This window comes from Leuresthes tenuis, unplaced genomic scaffold, assembly GCF_036924035.1.
Source record: "Leuresthes tenuis unplaced genomic scaffold, fLeuTen1.0.hap1 SCAF_10, whole genome shotgun sequence".
NCBI lineage: Eukaryota > Metazoa > Chordata > Actinopteri > Atheriniformes > Atherinopsidae > Leuresthes > Leuresthes tenuis.
Genome location: NW_027325364.1, coordinates 25,322,648 through 25,342,107, shown reverse-complemented (window position 1 = coordinate 25,342,107; position 19,460 = coordinate 25,322,648). Strand labels below are relative to the sequence as shown.

Below are 19,460 nucleotides of genomic sequence, written 5' to 3'. Positions count from 1 at the left end.
GAATATATACCATCAAAAGCGCAAGCGGAGGTGTTCAGCTGCAAGAAGGTGTGAACGTCCAACCAAAGTTTGTAAAAAGCAGTTAAGAAAAGGTTCGAATATCTAACAAAACATAATCAAAAGTGGGAGCAGAGCTGTTCGACTGCAAGTAGGTGTGAATGTCCACCAATAATTCCAGAAAAATGGGTAAGAAAAGGTGCGAATGCCCAACCATACATCATCAAAAGAAGAAGTGGATGTGTTCTTCTACAAGAAGGTTTGAATGTCCAACCATAGTTTGTAAAAAGTGGGTAAGAAAAGGTTAAAATACCCGACTGTACACAATCAATAGCGGGAGCGGAGTTGTTTGGCTACAAGAAAGTGTGAAAGTCCGACCATGGTTTGTAAAACGCGGGTAAGACAAGGTGCGAATGCCCGACAATGTATGATCAAAAGCTAGAGAGGTGGTGTTTGGCTGCAAGTAGGTGTGAATGTCTGACTTAAGTTCAAATATATTAACAAAAGCGGGAGGAGAGGTCTTCGGATGAGTGGTTGAGAATTTCCAACCATAATCTATAAAATGCGGTGAAAAAAAAGGTGTGATAGAAACCTAAAAGATGGAGCGGAAGTGTTCGGCTGCAAGAAGGTGTGAATGTCCGTCTATAGTTGGTGAAAAGCAGGAAAAGCAAGGTCTGAATGCCCAATCTTACATCATCAAAAGCGAGATCAGAGGTGTTTGGCTGCAAGAAAACGGGTAAGGTGTGAATGACCGACTAAATATCAACAAAAGTGGGGGCGGAGGTCTTCGGATGCAAGTGGGTGATAATATCCCACCATACAAGTATGGTGGAGAGGAAGCTGTGAATGGCTGACCATAGTTTGCAAAAAGCGGGTGAGAAAAGGTGCGAATGTCCAACCATACATGATCAAAACAGGGAGCGGAGGTGTTTGGCTGCGACAAGGTGTGAATGTCCACCCATAATGAATGAAAAGCGGGCAAAGAGTAGGTTCGAATGCCCAACCATACATCAACAAAAGCTGGAGTCGATGTGTTTGGCTACAAGAAGGCTTGAATGTCCGAGCATCGTTTGTAAAAAGCGGGTAAGAAAAGGTTCGAATGCCCGAACATACACAATCAAAAGAGGGAGCGGAGGTGTTCCGCTGCAAGAAGGTGTGAATGTCCGACCATAGTTGGTAAAAAGCGGGTAAGAAAAGGTTAAAGTACCCGACTCTACACAATCAATAGCGTGAGCGGAGTTGCTCGGCTAAAAGAAGGTGTGAAAGTCCGACCATGGTTTGTAAAAAGCGGGTAAGAAAAGGTTCGAATGCCAAAATATACACCATCAAAAGCGGAAGCCGAGGTGTTCGGCTGCAAGTAGGTGTGAATGTCACATCATAATTTGCAAAAAGCTGAGGAGAAAGGTGTGAATGACCGACAATAATTGCGGAAAAATGTGTTAAAAAAAGTAAGAATGCCGGACCATTCATCATCAAAAGCGGGAGAAGAGGTGTTCGGCTGCAAGAAGCTGTGAATGTCCAGCCATAATTACTCAAAAACGGGTAAGAAAAGGTAGTATTGCCAGACCATAATTGATCAAAACAGGGAGCGGAGGTGTTCCGCTGTAAGAAGGTGTGAATGTCCAACCATAATTGGTAAAAAGCGGCTAAGAAAAGGTTAAAATACCCGACTGTACACAATCAATAGCGGGAGCGGAGTTGTTTGGCTACTAAAAGGTGTGAAAGTCCAACCATGGTTTGTAATAAGCGGGTAAGAAAAGGTGCGAATGCCCGACAATGTATGATCAAAAGAGGGAGCGGAGGTTTTCGGCTGCAAGAAGGTTTGAATGTCCGACCATAGTTTGTAAAAAGCGGGTAAGAAAAGGTGCGAATGCCCGAACATACACCATCAAAAGAGGGAGCGGAGTTGTGTTCCGCTGTAAGAAGGTCTAAATGTCCAACCATAATTTGTAAAAACCAGGGAAGAAAAGGCTCGGAAGCCAGACTATACACCATCAAAAGCGGGAGTGGAGGTGTTCATTTGCAAGAAGGTCTGAATGTCCATCAATAATTGCTAGAAAACATGAAAAAAATTTTTCGAATATCCAACCGTACATGATCATAAGTGGGAGAGGAGGTGTTCAGCTGCAAGAAGGTGTGAATGTCCACCCATAATTCCTCGAAAATGGGTAAAAAAAAAGGTGCGAATGCCCAACCATACATCATCAAAAGCAGGACTGGAAGTGTTCGGCTACAAGAAGGTTTGAATGTCCGAGCATACACCATCAAAAGAGGGAGCGGAGGTGTTCCGCCATAAGAAGGAGTGAATGTCCGACCATAGTTGGTAAAAAGTGGGTAAGAAAAGGTTAAAATACCCAACTGTACACAATCAATAGCGGGAGCGAATGTGTTCGGCTACAAGAAGGTGTGAAAGTCCGACCATGTTTTGTAAATAGCGGTTAAGAAAAGGTGCGAATGCCCGACAATGTATGATCAAAAGAGGGAGCGGAGGTTTTCGGCTAAAAGGTCTGAATGTCCAACCATAATTTGTAAAAACCGGGGAAGAAAAGGCTCGAAAGCCCGACTATACACCATCAAAAGCGGGAGCAGAGGGGTTCAGCTGCAAGAAGGTCTGAATGTCCATCAATAATTGCTAGAAAACATTAAAGAAAATTTTCGAATATCAAACCGCACATGATCATAATTGGGAGCGGAGGTGTTCAGCTGCAAGAAGGTGTGAATGTCCACCCATAATTCCTCAAAAATGGGTAAAAAAAAAAGGTGCGAATGCCCAACCATACATCATCAAAAGCAGGACTGGATGTGTTCGGCTACAAGAAGGTTTGAATGTCCGAGCATCTTTTGTAAAGAGCGGGTAAGAAAAGGTTCGACTGCCCGAACATACACCATCAAAAGAGGGAGCGGAGGTGTTCCGCTATAAGAAGGTGTGAATGACCGACCGTAGTTGGTAAAAAGCGGGTAAGAAAAGGTTAAAATGCCCGACTGTACACAATCAATAACGGGAAGAGATGTGTTCGGCTACAAGAAGGTGTGAAAGTCCGACCATGTTTTGTAAAAAGCGGTTAAGAACAGGTGCGAATGCCCGACAATGTATGATCAAAAGAGGGTGCGGAGGTTTTCGGCTGCAAGAAGGTCTGAATGTCCAACCATAATTTGTAAAAACCGGGGAAGAAAAGGCTCGAAAGCCCGACTATACACCATCAAAAGCGGGAGCAGAGGTGTTCAGCTGCAAGAAGGTCTCAATGTCCATCAATAATTGCTAGAAAACATTAAAGAAAATTTTCGAATATCAAACCGCACATGATCATATGCGGGAGAGGAGGTGTTCAGCTGCAAGAAGGCTTGAATGTCCACCCATAATTCCTGAAAAATGGGTAAAAAAAAGGTGTGAATGTCAGATCATAATTTGCAAAAACCTGATGAGAAATGGTGAGAATGCCCGACTATACACCATCAAATGCGGGAGTGGAGGTGTTCGGCTGTGAGTAGGGTAGGTGTGAATGTCCAACCATACTTGCTGAAAAATATGACAAAGCAGTTTTCACTTGGTTTGAGTGAAGGAATTCATTTTATATCAAAATCCGAAATTGTGTAGAACTGGTGAAAAGAAGCTTATTCTCGGATTACTAAAGGTTTAGTGTTATTCTTTGGTATACTGCAAAGTAATACTTTCTTTTTTGTTGAAACCTATTCAGACATGGATAAATATTAAGGACAAAGCAGTTTTAACTTGGTTTGAGTGAAGAAATTCATTTTATATCAAAATCCGAAATTGTGTAGAACTCGTGAAAAGAAGCTTATCCTCGGATTCCTGAAAAAATTTAGTGTTGTTCTTTCCTATCCTTTAAAGTACTACGTTCTTTTTTGTTTAAAGCTATTTAGACATGGGTAAATATGAAGGACAAAGCAGTTTTAACTTGGTTTGAGTGAAGGAATTCATTTTATATCAAAATCTAAAATTGTGTAGAACTGGTGAAAAGAAGCTTATTCTCGGATTTCTAAAGGTTTAGTGTTGTTCTTTGGTATACTGCAAAGTAATACTTTCTTTTTTGTTGAAACCTATTCAGACATGGATAAATATTAAGGACAAAGCAGTTTTAACTTGGTTTGAGTGAAGGAATTCATTTTATATCAAAATCCGAAATTGTGTAGAACTCGTGAAAAGAAGCTTATTCTCGGATTCCCAAAGGTTTAGAGTTGTTCTTTTCTATCCTGCAAAGTACAACGTTCTTTTTTGTTTAAAGCTATTTAGACATGGATAAATATGAAGGACAAAGCAGTTTTAACTTTGTTTGAGTGAAGGAATTCATTTTATATCAAAATCCAGAGTTGTGCATTATGGCAGCAGAATTGTAGTCTGAATACCTTTTATGCCAAACAGATTTGCCTTGCCAAGGGAAGTTTTATAAATGTTTATTGTTTATGTTTAAAATATATAAACGCAGAATAATTAATTCATCCTCCTGGTCCCTCCCACCCCGGAGAGGGCAGCCAGAGACTGGCTGCAATAGGCATCCCCGCAACCTGGGACCCAACACAGGGCAGGAGGGCCTGATGTCCACCAGGCTCAGGGCCTGCAGTCACCATATTCCGGGAGCTAGTGTACCCCCAGAAGGAACTGCTTTGTCCTTCATATTTATCCATGTCTAAATAGCTTTAAACAAAAAAAGAACGTTGTACTTTGTAGGATAAGAAAGAACAACTCTAAACCTTTTCAGGAATCCGAGAATAAGCGTCGATTGACGAGTTCTACACAATTTCGGATTTTGATATAAAATGAATTCCTTCACTCAAACCAAGTTAAAACTGCTTTGTTCTTCATATTTATCCATGTCTGAATCGGTTTCAACAAAATAGAAAGTATTACTTTGCAGTATACCAAAGAACAACACTAAACCTTTAGGAATCCAAGAATAAACTTATTTCCACGAGTTCTACACAATTCCGGATTTTGATATAAAATTAATTCCTTCACTCAAACAAAGTGAAAACTGCTTTGTCATATTTTTCAGCAAGTATGGTCGGACATTCACACCTACTCACAGCCGAACACCTCCGCTCCCGCATTTGATGGTGTATAGTCGGGCATTCTCACCATTTCTCATCAGGTTTTTGCAAATTATGATCTGACATTCATACCTTTTTTTACCCATTTTTCAGGAATTATGGGTGGACATTCACACCTTCTTGCAGCTGAACACATCCTCTCCCGCATATGATCATGTGCGGTTTGATATTCGAAAATTTTCTTTCATGTTTTCTAGCAATTATTGATGGACATTGAGACCTTCTTGCAGCTGAACACCTCTGCTCCCACTTTTGATGGTGTATAGTCGGGCTTTCGAGCCTTTTCTTCTCCGGTTTTTACAAATTATGGTTGTACATTCAGACCTTCTTTTAGCCGAACACCTCCGCTCCCTCTTTTGATCATACATTGTCAGGCATTCGCACCTTTTCTTACCGACTTTTTACCAACTACGGTCGGACATTCACACCTTCTTATGGCGGAACACCTCCGCTCCCTCTTTTGATGGTGTATGCTCGGACATTCAAACCTTCTTGTAGCCAAACACTTCCAGTCCTGCTTTTGATGATGTATGGTTGGGCATTCGCACCTTTTTTTTTTACCCATTTTCGAGGAATCATGGGTGGACATTCACACCTTTTTGCAGCTGAACACCTCCTCTCCCACTTATGATCATGTGCGGTTGGATATTCGAAAATTTTTTTTCATGTTTTCTAGCAATCATTGATGGACATTCAGACCTTCTTGCAAATGAACACCTCCGCTCCCCCTTTTGATGGTGTATAGTCGGGCTTCCGAGCTTTTTCTTCCCCGGTTTTTACAAATTATGGTTGGACATTTAGACCTTCTTGCAGCCGAAAACCTCCGCTCCCTCTTTTGATCATACATTGTCGGGCATTCGCACCTTTTCTTACCCGCTAATTACAAACCATGGTTGGACTTTCACACCTTTTAGTAGCCAAACAACTCCGCTCCCGCTATTGATTGTGTACAGTCGGGTATTTTAACCTTTTCTTACCCGCTTTTTACCAATTATGGTTTGACATTCACACCTTCTTGTGGCCGAACACATCCACTTCTGCTTTTGATGATGTATAGTTGGGCATTCACACCTTTTCTTACCCATTTTTCAGTAATTATTGGTGGACATTCAGACCTTCTTGCAGCTGAACACCTCCGCTCCCGCTTTTGATGGTGTATAGTCGGGCTTTCGAGGCTTTTCTTCAACGGTGTTTACAAATTATGGTTGGAAATTCAGACCTTGCAGCCGAACACCTCCGCTCCCTCTTTTGATCATACATTGTCGGGCATTCGCACCGTGTCTTACCCGCGTTTTACAAACCATGGTCGGACTTTCACACCTTCTTGTAGCCGAACACATTCGCTCCCGCTATTGATTGTGTACAGTCGGGTATTTTAACCTTTTCTTACCCGCTTTTTACCAATTATGGTCGGACATTCACACCGTCTTACAGCGGAACACCTCCGCTCCCTCTTTTGATGGTGTATGTTCGGGCATTCGAACTTTTTCTTACCCACTTTTTACAAACTATGGTCGGACATTCAAACCTTCTTGTAGCAGAACACATCCACTTCTTATTTTGATGATGTATGGTTGGGCATTCGCACCTTTTCTTACCCATTTTTCAGGAATTATGGGTGGACATTCACACCTACTTGCAGTCGAACAGCTCTGCTCCCACTTTTCATTATGTTTAGTTGGATATTCGCACCTTTTCTTAACTGCTTTTTACAAACTTTGGTCGGACGTTCACACCTTCTTGCATCCGAACACCTCCGCTTCCGCTTTTGATGGTATATATTCGGGCATTCGAACATTTTCTTACCCGCTTTTTACCAACTATGGTCGGACATTCACACCTTCTTACAGCGGAACACCTCCGCTCCCTCTTTTGATGGTGTATGTTCTGGCATTCGAACCGTTTCTTACCCACTTTTTACAAACTATGCTCGGACATTCACACCTTCTTGCAGCGACACACCTCCGCTCCCTCTTTTGATTGTGTATGTTCAGGCATTCGAACCTTTTCATACCCGCTTTTTACAAACTATGGTCGGACATTCAAACCTTCTTGTAGCAGAACACATCCACTTCTTATTTTGATGATGTATGGTTGGGCATTCGCACCTTTTCTTACCCATTTTTCCGGAATCATGGGTGGACATTCACACCTACTTGCAGTCGAACAGCTCTGCTCCCACTTTTGATTATGTGCGGTTTGATATTCGAAAATCTTCTTTAATGTTTTCTAGCAATTATTGATGGACATTCAGACCTTCTTGCAGCTGAACCCCTCTGCTCCCGCTTTTGATGGTGTATAATTGGGCTTTCGAGCCTTTTCTTCCCCGGTTTTTACAAATTATGGTTGGACATTCAGACCTTCTTTTAGCCGAAAACCTCCGCTCCCTCTTTTGATCATACATTGTCGGGCATTCGCACCTTTTCTTACCCGCTATTTACAAAACATGGTCGGACTTTCACACCTTCTTGTAGCCGAACACATTCGCTCCCGCTATTGATTGTGTACAGTCGGGTATTTTAACCTTTTCTTACCCACTTTTTACCAACTATGGTCGGACATTCACACCTTCTTATGGCGGAACACCTCCGCTCCCTCTTTTGATGGTGTATGCTGGACATTCAAACCTTCTTGTAGCCGAACACTTCCAGTCCTGCTTTTGATGATGTGTGGTTGGGCATTCGCACCTTTTTTTTTACCCATTTTTGAGGAATTATGGGTGGACATTCACACCTTCTTGCAGCTGAACACCTCCTCTCCCACTTATGATCATGTGCGGTTGGATATTCGAAAATTTTTTTTGATGTTTTAAAGCAATTATTAATGGACATTCACACCTACTTGCAGCCGAACACCACCTCTCCCGCTTTTGATGATGTATGGACCGGCTTTCTTACCTTTTCTAACACATTTTTCAGCAATTATGGTTGGAGAATCACACCTACTCACAGCCGAACAACTCCGCTACCGCATTTGATGGTGTATAGTCGCGATTTCTCACCCTTTTTCATCAGCTTTTTGCAAATTATTCTCTGACATTCACACCTACTTGCAGTCGAACAGCTCTGCTCCCGCTTTTGATTATGTTTGGTTAGATATTCGAACCTTTTCTTAACTGCTTTTTTACAAACTTTGGTCGGACGTTCACACCTTCTTGCAGCCGAACACCTACGCTTCCGGTTTTGATAGTGTATATTCGGGCATACGAACCTTTTCTTACCCGCTTTTTACAAACCATGGTCGGACTTTCACACCTTCTCTTAGCTGAACAACTCCGCTCCCTCTTTTGATTGTGTACAGTCGGGTATTTTAACCTTTTCTTACCCGCTTTTTACCAACTATGATCGGACATTCACACCGTCTTACAGCGGAACACCTCCGCTCCCTCTTTTGATGGTGTATGTTCGGGCATTCGAACCTTTTCTTACCCGCTTTTTACAAACCAGGGTCGGACTTTCACACCTTTTAGTAGCCGAACAACTCCGCTCCCGCTATTGATTGTGTACAGTCGGGTATTTTAACCTTTACTTACCCGCTTTTTACCAACTATGGTCGGACATTCACACTGTCTTACAGCGGAACACCTCCTCTCCCGCTTATGATCATGTACGGTTTGATATTCGAAAATTTACTTTCTTGTTTCAAAGCAATTATTGATGGACATTCAAACCTTCTTTTTGATGGTGTATAGTCGGGCTTTCGAGCCTTTTCTTCCCGGTTTTTACAAACCATGATCGGACTTTCACACCTTCTTGTAGCCGAACACATCCGCTCCCGCTATTGATTGTGTATAGTCGGGCATTCGAACCTTTTCTTACCCGCTTTTTACAAACTATGGTGGGACATTCAAACCTTCTTGTATCCGAAAACCTCCGCTCTCTCTTTTGATCATACATTGTCGGACATTCGCACCTTTTCTTACCCGCTTTTTACAAACCATGGTCGGACTTTCACACCTTCTTGTAGCCGAACACATCCGCTCCCGCTATTGATTGTGTACAGTCGGGTATTTTAACCTTTTCTTACCCGCTTTTTACCAACTATGGTCGGACATTCACACCTTCGTACAGCGGAACACCTCCGCTCCCTCTTTTGATGGTGTATGTTCGGGTATTCAAACCTTTTCTTACCCGCTTTTTCCAAACTATGGTCGGCTATTCACAGCTTCCTCTCCACCATACTTGTATGGTTGGATATTCACACCCACTTGCATCCGAAGACCTCTGCCCCAAATTTTGGTGATATTTAGTCGGACATTCGCACCTTACCCGCTTTTGGCAAACTATTGCCTTCTTGCAGCCAAACACCTCTGATCTCGCTTTTGATGATGTAAGGTTGGGCATTCAGACCTTGCTTCACCTGCTTTTCACCAAATATAGTCGGACATTCACACCTTCTTGCAGCCGAACACTTCCGCTCCACCTTTTAGTGTTCTATCACACCTTTTTTTCACCGCATTTTATACATTATGGTCGGAAATTTTCAACCACTCTCATCCGAAGACCTCTCCTCCCGCTTTCTTTAATATATTTGAACTTTAGTCGGAGACATTCAAACCTTCTTGCAGCTGAACCACCTCCGCTCCCTGTTTTGATCATATATGGTCTGGCAATACTACCTTTTCTTACCCGTTTGTGAGTAATTATGGCTGGACATTCACACCTACTTGCAGCCGAACACAACCTCTCTCGCTTTTGATGATGTATGGACCGGCATTTCTACCTTTTCTAACACATTTTTCAGCAATTATGGTCGGAGATTCACACCTACTCACAGCCGAACAACTCCGCTCCCGCATTTGATGATGTATAGTCGGGCATTCTCACCCTTTCTCATCAGCTTTTTGCAAATTATGATCTGACATTCACACCTACTTGCAGTCGAAAAGCTCTGCTCCCGCTTTTGATTATGTTTGGTTGGATATTCGAACCTTTTCTTAACTGCTTTTTACATATTTTGGTTGGACGTTCACACCTTCTTGTAGCCGAACACTTCCACTCCTGCTTTTGATGATGTATGGTTGGGCATTCACACCTTTTTTTTGCCCATTTTTCAGGAATTATGGGTGGACATTCACACCTTGCAGCTGAACACCTCCTATCCCACTTATGATCATACATTGTCAGGCATTCGCACCTTGTCTTACCCACTTTTTACAAACTTTAGTCGAACAGTCACACCTACTTGCAGCCGAACACAACCTCTCTCACTTTTGATGATGTATGGACCGGCATTCTTACCTTTTCTAACACATTTTTCAGCAATTATGGTCGGAGATTCACACCTACTCACAGCCGAACAACTCCGCTCCCGCATTTGATGGTGTATAGTCGGGCATTCTCACTCTTTCTCATCAGCTTTTTGCAAATTATGATCTGACATTCACACCTACTTGCAGTCGAACAGCTCTGCTCCCGCTTTTGATTATGTTTGGTTGGATATTCGAACCTTTTCTTAACTGCTTTTTACAAACTTTGGTTTTACGTTCACACCTTCTTGTAGCCGAACACATGCACTCCTGCTTTTGATGATGTATGGTTGGGCATTCGCACCTTTTTTTTACCCATTTTTCAGGTATTATGGGTGGACATTCACACCTTCTTGCAGCTGAACACCTCCTCTGCCGCATTTGATGGTCTATAGTCGGGCATTCTACAGCGGAAAAGACTCATTCTTATGTTTGGTTAGATATTCAAACCTTTTCTTAACTGCTTTTTTTGGTTGGACGTTCACACCTTCTTGTAGCCGAACACATGCACTCCTGCTTTTGATGATGTATGGTTGGGCATTCTTACCTTTTCTAACACATTCTTCAGCAATTATGGTCGGACATTCACACCTACTCAGAGCCGAACACCTCCGCTCCCGCATTTGATGGTCTATAGTCGGGCATTCTACAGCGGAAAAGACTCATTCTTATGTTTGGTTAGATATTCGAACCTTTTCTTAACTGCTTTTTACAAACTTTGGTCGGACGTTCACAATATCTTGCAGCCGAACACCTCCGCTTCCGCTTTTGATGGTGTATATTCGGGCATACGAACCTTTTCTTACCCGCTTTTTACAAACCAAGGTCGGACTTTCACACCTTCTCTTAGCTGAACAACTCCGCTCCCTCTTTTGATTGTGTACAGTCGGGTAATTTAACCTTTTCTTACCCGCTTTTTACCATCTATGGTCGGACATTCACACCGTCTTACAGCGGAACACCTCCGCTCCCTCTTTTGATGATGTATGGTTAGGCATTCGCACCTTTTCTTACCCATTTTTCAGTAATTATGGGTAGACATTCACACCTTCTTGCAGCTGAACACCTCCTCTCCTGCTTATGATCATGTGCAGTTTGATATTCGAAAATTTTCTTTCATGTTTTCTAGCAATTATTGATGGACATTCAGACCGTCTTGAAGCTGAACACCTCCGCTCCCACTTTTGATGGTGTATAGTCGGGCTTTCGAGCCTTTTCTTCCCCGGTTTTTACAAATTATGGTTGGACATTCAGACCTTCTTGCAGCCGAAAACCTCCACTCCCTCTTTTGATCATACATTGTCGGGCATTCGCACCTTTTCTTACCCGCTTTTTACAAACCATGGTCGGACTTTCACACCTTCTTGTAGCCGAACAACTCCGCTCCCGCTATTGATTGTGTACAGTCGGGTATTTTAACCTTTTCTTACCCGCTTTTTACCAATTATGGTTGGACATTCACACCGTCTTACAGCGGAACACCTCCGCTCCCTCTTTTGATGGTGTATGTTCGGGCACTCGAACCTTTTCTTACCCGCTTTTTACAAACTATGGTCTTCTTGCAGCCAAACACCTCTGATCTCGTTTTTGATGATGTAAGGTTGGGCATTCAGACCTTGCTTCACCTGCTTTTCACCAAAAATAGTCGAACAGTCACACCTTCTTGCAGCTGAACACTTCTGCTCCACCTTTTAGTGTTCTATGGGGTATTCACACCTTTTTTTTCACCGCATTTTATTGATTATGGTTGGAAATTCTCACCCACTCTTATCCGAAGACCTCTCCTCCTGCTTTTGTTAATATATAGTCGGGCATTCAAACCTTTTCTTACCCGCTTTTTACAAATTATGGTCGAACATTCACACCTACTTGCAGCCGAACACCTCCGCTCCCGCTTTTGATGGTGTATAGTCGGGCTTTCGAGCCTTTTCTTCCCCGGTTTTTACAAATTATGTTTGTACATTCAGACCTTGCAGCCAAAAACCTCCGCTCCCTCATTTGATCATACATTGTCAGGCATTCGCACCTTGTCTTACCCGCTTTTTATAAACTTTAGTCAGACATTCACACCTTGCAGCTGAACCACCTCCGCTCCCTGTTTTGATAATGTATGGTCTGGCAATACTACCTTTTCTTACCGGTTTGTGAGTAATTATGGCTGGACATTCACACCTACTTGCAGCCGAACACCACTTTTCCAGCTTTTGATGATGTATGGTCCGGCATTCTAGTCTTTTCTAACACATTTTTCAGCAATTATGGTTTGACATTCACACCTACTCACAGCCGAACACTTCCGCTCCCGCATTTGATGGTGTATAGTCGGGCATTCTCACCCTTTCTCATCAGCTTTTTGCAAATTATGATCTGACCTTCACACCTACTTGCAGTCGAACAGCTCTGCTCCCGCTTTTGATTATGTTTGGTTGGATATTCGAAACTTTTCTTCACTGCTTTTTACAAACTTTGGTTGGACGTTCACACCTTCTTGCAGCCGAACACCTCCGCTTCCGCTTTTGATGGTATATATTCGGGCATTCGAACCTTTTCTTACCCGCTTTTTACAAACCATGGTCGGACTTTCACACCTTTTAGTAGCCGAACAACTCCGCTCCCGCTATTGATTGTGTACAGTCGGGTATTTTCACCTTTTCTTACCCGCTTTTTACCAACTATGGTCAGACATTCATACCTTCTTACAGTGGAACACCTCCGCTCCCTCTTTTGATGGTGTATGTTCGGGCATTCGAACCTTTTCTTACCCGCTTTTTACAAACTATGGTCGGACATTAAAACCTTCTTGTAGCCGAACACATCCACTCCTGCTTTTGATGATGTATGGTTGGGCATTCGTACCTTTTCTTACCCATTTTGCAGTAATTATGGGTGGACATTCACACCTTTTTGCATTTTAACACCTCCTCTCCCGCTTTTGATCATGTGCGGTTTGATATTCGAAAATTCTCTTCCATGTTTTCTAGCAATTATTGATGGACATTCAGACCTTCTTGCAGCTGAACACCTCCGCTCCAGCTGTTGATGGTGTATAGTCGGGCTTTCGAGCCTTTTCTTCCCAGATTTTTACAAAATATGGATGGACATTCAGACCTTGTTTCAGCCGAAAACCTCCGCTCCCTCTTTTGATCATACATTGTCGGGCATTCGCACCTTTTCTTACCCGCTTTTTACAAACCATGGTCGGACTTTCACACCTTTTAGTAGCGGAACAACTCTGCTCCCGCTATTGATTGTGTACAATCGGGTATTTTAACCTTTTCTTACCTGCTTTTTGCCAACTATGGTCGGACATTCACACCTTCTTACAGCGGAACACCTCCGCTCCCTCCTTTGATGGTGTATGTTCGGGCATTCGAACCTTTTCTTACCCGCTTTTTACAAACTATGGTCAGACATTCACACCTTCTTGCAGCCGAACACTTCCGCTCTACCTTTTAGTGTTCTATGGGGTATTCACACCTTTTTTTTCACCGCATTTTATAGATTATGGTTGTAAATTCTCACCCACTCTTATCCGAAGACCTCTCCTCCTGCTTTGGTTAATATATAGTCGGGCATTCGAACCTTTTCTTACCCGCTTTTTACAAATTATGGTCGAACATTCACACCTACTTGCAGCCGAACACCTCCGCTCCCGCTTTTGATGGTGTATAGTCGGGCTTTCGAGCCTTTTCTTCCCCGGTTTTTACAAATTATGGTTGGACATTCAGACCTTGCAGCCGAAAACCTCCGCTCCCTCTTTTGATCATACATTGTCAGGCATTCGCACCTACTTGCAGCCGAATACTTCCGCTCCACCTTTTAGTGATGTATGGTTGGCATTTGCACCTTTTCTTACCCTTTCTTACCCTACTGATTGCTTAAGATTAAGTTGTTTTTTCTCAAACTACAACATTTTTTTAATTGTTGAAACTTGATTTGAAGTGGATAAATAAGGAGGACAAACAGTTTTGAGTCAGGCTGATAGAAGGAATTAATTTTATAGCAAAATCTGTATTTCGTCATATGTCGAGAGATGCTTATTTCTGAAGAAGTACAAAGTACAACGTTGTTTATCGTTGAAACTTGATTAGATATGAATAAATACAAAGCAGTCTTAACTTGGTTAGAGTTAAGGTTTTATAGGAGAATCCGAATTCGTGCATAACTCGTAAAATAGAGCTTATTTTCGGATTCCTGAAGAATGAGTCTGGTTCTTTCTCATAATACAAAGTTTGTTGTTTATTGTTGAAACTTCATCAGAAGTGAAGAAATAAATGAATGCCTATCAACAAATGTGGGATCTAAACTCTAGTGCTTCCTCTAAAATAATTTCCTTTCTCAATTCAGAAATGTGTGTGTGTAAGTTACAACACCCGTGACACCAAAACGGCTTTCTTTTCTCTCTTTTCTCTACACTCTGCACTGTGAGAACACACACCAAATCAGAAAGGCTTTTTTCTCTCTTTTCTACATTATGGACTGTGGGGACACAAAACCGCTCTCTCTTTTTTTTTTTGATTGTGTGCCAGGGCGTTGTCTCACGTATTAGATTGTGCTTAAGATACGAATGGGTTTTATCAGTCACATCAGAATCCATACATACTGATCCTCCCGTAATAAAATGGTCGGATCTTATCAAACACACTTTGTTTCTTGTGACAATCAAGTCAGCGAAACAGCGTATACACGTCAAGACACTGAATCAAGTTTGCCACAAGAACTCATAAGTTTGGCAGTATTGCTCTGCCGTCAGCAATCATACATCAATTTTATTTTCGTGAGACATGTGCAGGCACCTGTTCATCTACTGTTCTATCACTATGAATTAGTTTATCTATTATCAATAAGGATACTTCTACAACTACTCTATCAAAGTATGTCCGGACTTCTTACGTTGTCAGTTGCTATATATGAATAAGTGGGTAGCTACTGAGAAGCATTAAGCATGTCACACAGCCCAAACATATAACATTTCAGGACACACCACACAGTTAACAACCACAGTGAAGCGTGTCAAAGCCCAAACATGTAACATTCAACAGGACACTTACACAACACATTCAAATCAAACAGTCAGACAACATACAAGAACATATACCCCAGTCGGCATTGCTCCCTGCCTATTTTCCTACAGCTCACCATGTGTGCGCACACCTTTATTCACAAACTCTTCAACTTATACTCTTTTACCGAAGCTGCTACAGCTCGATTGGCCGAATACCGAATAATCCTAATTCGGTGAATTTGACATCTGCCTTACATGTAAGAGATTAGCGGTTTAGCAGTTTTAATTTAGTTTGAGTGAAGGAATTCATTTTATAGCAAAATCCGAAATCGTGAAGAACTCATGAAAGTAAGCTTATTCTCGGATTCCTGAAACTTTAGATTTGCTATTTCTTTTACTGCAAAGTACAACGTTGGTTTTTTTGTTTAAATCTTTCAAGACATGGTAAATATGAAGGACAAAGCAGTTTTAACATAGTTTGAGTGAAGGAATTCATTTTATTGATAAAATCCCAAAAGTCTGCTGAGAAAAGAGAGTGAATGCGAAGTAGACTTTAACACGGCTCTGGGAGCGAGTCGAGTGCGGGCTAACCGGGAGAATTGCTTGAAAGAAACGCCATACCAAATGAGCGGTCAGAACAAAGCCTCAATACGGTGTTCCCGTTGTATTTTTGTTGCTGCCGCTGTTTGCTTTTTCACAAGAGCGCACCTGTTGAGGGGGGGCCTGGGGGGGCCTGGGTGATGGTGGGTCTCAGGCCCGGGCTGCTGCGACTGGTGTGACCGGGTGGTTTGTTTGTTTGTTTTTTGTTGTTGTTTGTTTGTTTTTTGTAGAGGTCCTCCGGAGTGGGGTTGGGTTGAGTGGGGTGGGGCGGGATGGGTACCTTCTGGGGGTACAGTAGCTCCCAGAATATGGTCGCTGCAGGCCCCGAGCCTGGTGGACATCAGGCCCTCCTGTCCTGTGTTGGCTCCCTTTTAAAAAGTACAGAACTTAGAACAGGTCTAGTCCCTGGCTTTCGGCAGAACTGTCTTCTTTACTTTTTTTTTTTTTCCCCTTATCGTGTTCAGCATTATGGCAGCAGAATTGTAGTCTGAATACCTTTGATGCCAAACAGATTTGCTTTGCCAAGGGAAGTTTTATAAATGTAAAGCTCCCCTTGATGCCCATTTATTTATTTCTGTTTACAATATATGACATGTAATAGAACTGAACCGGACCGGGGGACAAGGAAAGAAGAAGAGGAAAGAAGAGAAAAACAGAACATACATCGCATACAACACAGCTGTGGATATAGATGACCTGAGACGACATGATAATACATCAACTGCTTAGCGACCATGCTACTGGACTAATGAATGTGGTTGTGTGTGTGTGAGAACATGCAACACCCATGGCACAGGACCTACATGATAACCGTGCTTAGTTATGAGTGTATAAGCGTACAGGGCCACAATCCACAGCCCCCCCAAGCAATCAGAAGCAGGCAGAGAGGGCCACAAGACCCAGGCCACCAGCAGCCCCCACAGAGCACAGAACCCAGGAAGCCCACCGCAGGGGCAACCACGCATCCACCCAGAAGACTGCAGAGGAAGCCCCCGGAAAGAGCCCCCATAAGCATAGGGCAGAGGCCCTCCGGGAGCCAGGGGCAACAGCCCACCGACGTCGCCAGGCCCCAGCCGCCCAGACATGGGCCGTGCACTGAATCCGGGCCCCAGGAGCCCGAGCGCCCCCAAACCCCCCGACAGAGGCCCCACCCAATACCCAGGAGGGCCAAGCGCCCCAGACAGCCACACAGTGGGTCAGCGCCTGCCCCAGCCCCCCTGGCCAAGTGCCCTGGGAGTCAAGACGTGCCCACAGGTGGGTGAAGTCGCGAGCAGCGGAGAGAGGCCACGCCGCCCCCCCCCATCGGGAGAAGCACAGGCAGGCCAGGCGACAGCAAGTCCAAGATCCAGGCCCAATCATTACCACACACACTTTCATGTCCCATACATCCACACGTCCTCCCTCCCTCGACTCCGCTGGGGTGTAGTGCAGCGGGCACACCAGGGGGCCAGCAGCCCCCCAGCCACCACAGACCCCAAACCAGCAGAACAATTAATTAATCCTCCTGGCCCCTCCCGCCCCGAGCAGCAACCAGGAAGCAGGGGTGTGCGAAGAAGACCCCTCCCCTCACCCTTCTGGCTCTTCAATATTTTCTAATAGTGAGCAATTAAAATTGAGGGGCAGCCAAACTTGTAGAACTGGGAGCGTGGCCCTCTGGGCAGCCTACATACCCAAAGAGCCCCGCCCACCAGATGCCACTCAGTGTAACCACCCCCCAAGACCTAATGTGTGTGTGTGAGTGTGTTTGATAAGTAGTAATGTCTAAGGTGTAATTAAAACAGGGGTGGGAACTGCAGAGTGCAACTACTGCAGAGTCCACTACACCCCACCGAACAAACACGCCCCCAAAACCCTTCATGTGTGAGTGTGTGCTGTGTACAGGAGCCAGAAGGGAGAATGGGGATATACACTGGGGGCAGCCAGGGACTGGCTGCAATAGGCATCCCCGCTACCAGGGAGCCAACACAGGACAGGAGGGCCTGATGTCCACCAGGCTCGGGGCCTGCAGCGACCATATTCTGGGAGCTACTGTACCCCCAGAAGGTACCCATCCCGCCCCACCCCACTCAACCCAACCCCACTCCGGAGGACCTCTACAAAAAACAAACAAACAACAACAAAAAACAAACAAACAAACCACCCGGTCACACCAGTCGCAGCAGCCCGGGCCTGAGACCCACCATCACCCAGGCCCCCCCAGAGCCCCCCTCAACAGGTGCGCTCTTGTGAAAAAGCAAACAGCGGCAGCAACAAAAACACAACGGGAACACCGTATTGAGGCTTTGTTCTGACCGCTCATTTGGTATGGCGTTTCTTTCAAGCAATTCTCCCGGTTAGCCGACACTCGGCTCGCTCCCATAGCCGGGTTAAAGTCTACATCGCATTCACTCTCTTTTCTCAGCAGACTAAAAGAAAGTTTCATCTTGGGCTCCCTGAAACTTGCATCCTGCACCGCTGTTTGCTTTTTCACAAGAGTAGAGAAGAGCGCACCGTTCCCAGCGGCACTGCAGTACGGGGTCAATGCTTGGAGTGAACGGAGCAAGCTACTTTTTCAACTCCTATTGCTAAAAATCCATTTAATATGTAGTCCTCGTATAGAGGACATATCAGATATTAAACTGATAAGAACAGATACTACACTTGATCTTAGCCAAAAGGCCGAGAAGCGACAACTGTCCACTGGTTCACGTCCGAGGGCCCTTCCTGGCACAATGCGCACTTGTCCGCTAACACCCCTGTTCTTTTTATGGCCATAGGTGGCCAGAGTGTCACTTTGCACCTCCGCCCACCCGCTGCACTGAGCACTCTTCAGCCCTTTTAAATGGTATAACTTTGCACTCCCGCATGCTCCAGCAAGCACCATTCAAGCAACAACTTTGCACTCCAGCTTCGAACATCGGCACAGTCGCAACAAGTAAGGCGACTCTACTCAGAGAAGTCAAACTGCACAGTAACAAGATTTCTTTTGCACAGACAGAAAGGGCTTCACCCGCAAAGGTAAAGCCTGCCAAAAATAGAAACAACTCATTAGTGCTGCTCTCCACAGAAGTCTTTAGTAAAAGGTGAAAGACTTGTACGTTATGAAGAGAAACCAGAGTACGATTATCCGTCAGGGCATCAGGCTAGTTGGCATAGCCACCTTCCCCATGGTGAGCTTTGCTTGGTTGAAACGCTTGCTCCCCCCCCCCCCCCCCCTTGCTCCTCGGCTGACCAAGTAGGAACAATCGGGCCCTATTCGATGGCTGCCTTGTCTTTTACTCTGTGCAAAAGACAAGGCAGCAACAAAAACACCACGGGAAAACCGTATTGAGGCTTTGTTCTGACCGCTCATTCGGTGTCGCGTTTCTTTCAAGCAATTCTCCCGGTTAGCCCGCTCTCGGCTCGCTCCCAGAGCCGTGTTAAAGTCTACTTCGCATTCACTCTCTTTTCTCAGCAGACTCTTGGGATTTTATCAATAAAATGAATTCCTTCACTCAAACTATGTTAAAACTGCTTTGTCCTTCATATTTACCATGTCTTGAAAGATTTAAACAAAAAAACCAA

General features: G+C 44.0%; 2 non-coding genes across 2 annotated transcripts; both read right to left on the bottom strand.

Moving 5' to 3' along the window:
* Positions 1 to 18,396: 18,396 nt before the first annotated feature.
* LOC140317152 (U2 spliceosomal RNA) lies at positions 18,397 to 18,587 on the bottom strand. The gene has a single exon (XR_011917494.1). It is a non-coding gene; the product is annotated as a U2 spliceosomal RNA (small nuclear RNA).
* Positions 18,588 to 18,903: 316 nt separating this feature from the next.
* Positions 18,904 to 19,017, bottom strand: LOC140317385 (U5 spliceosomal RNA). The gene has a single exon (XR_011917704.1). It is a non-coding gene; the product is annotated as a U5 spliceosomal RNA (small nuclear RNA).
* Between the last annotated feature and the right edge of the window lie 443 nt (positions 19,018 to 19,460).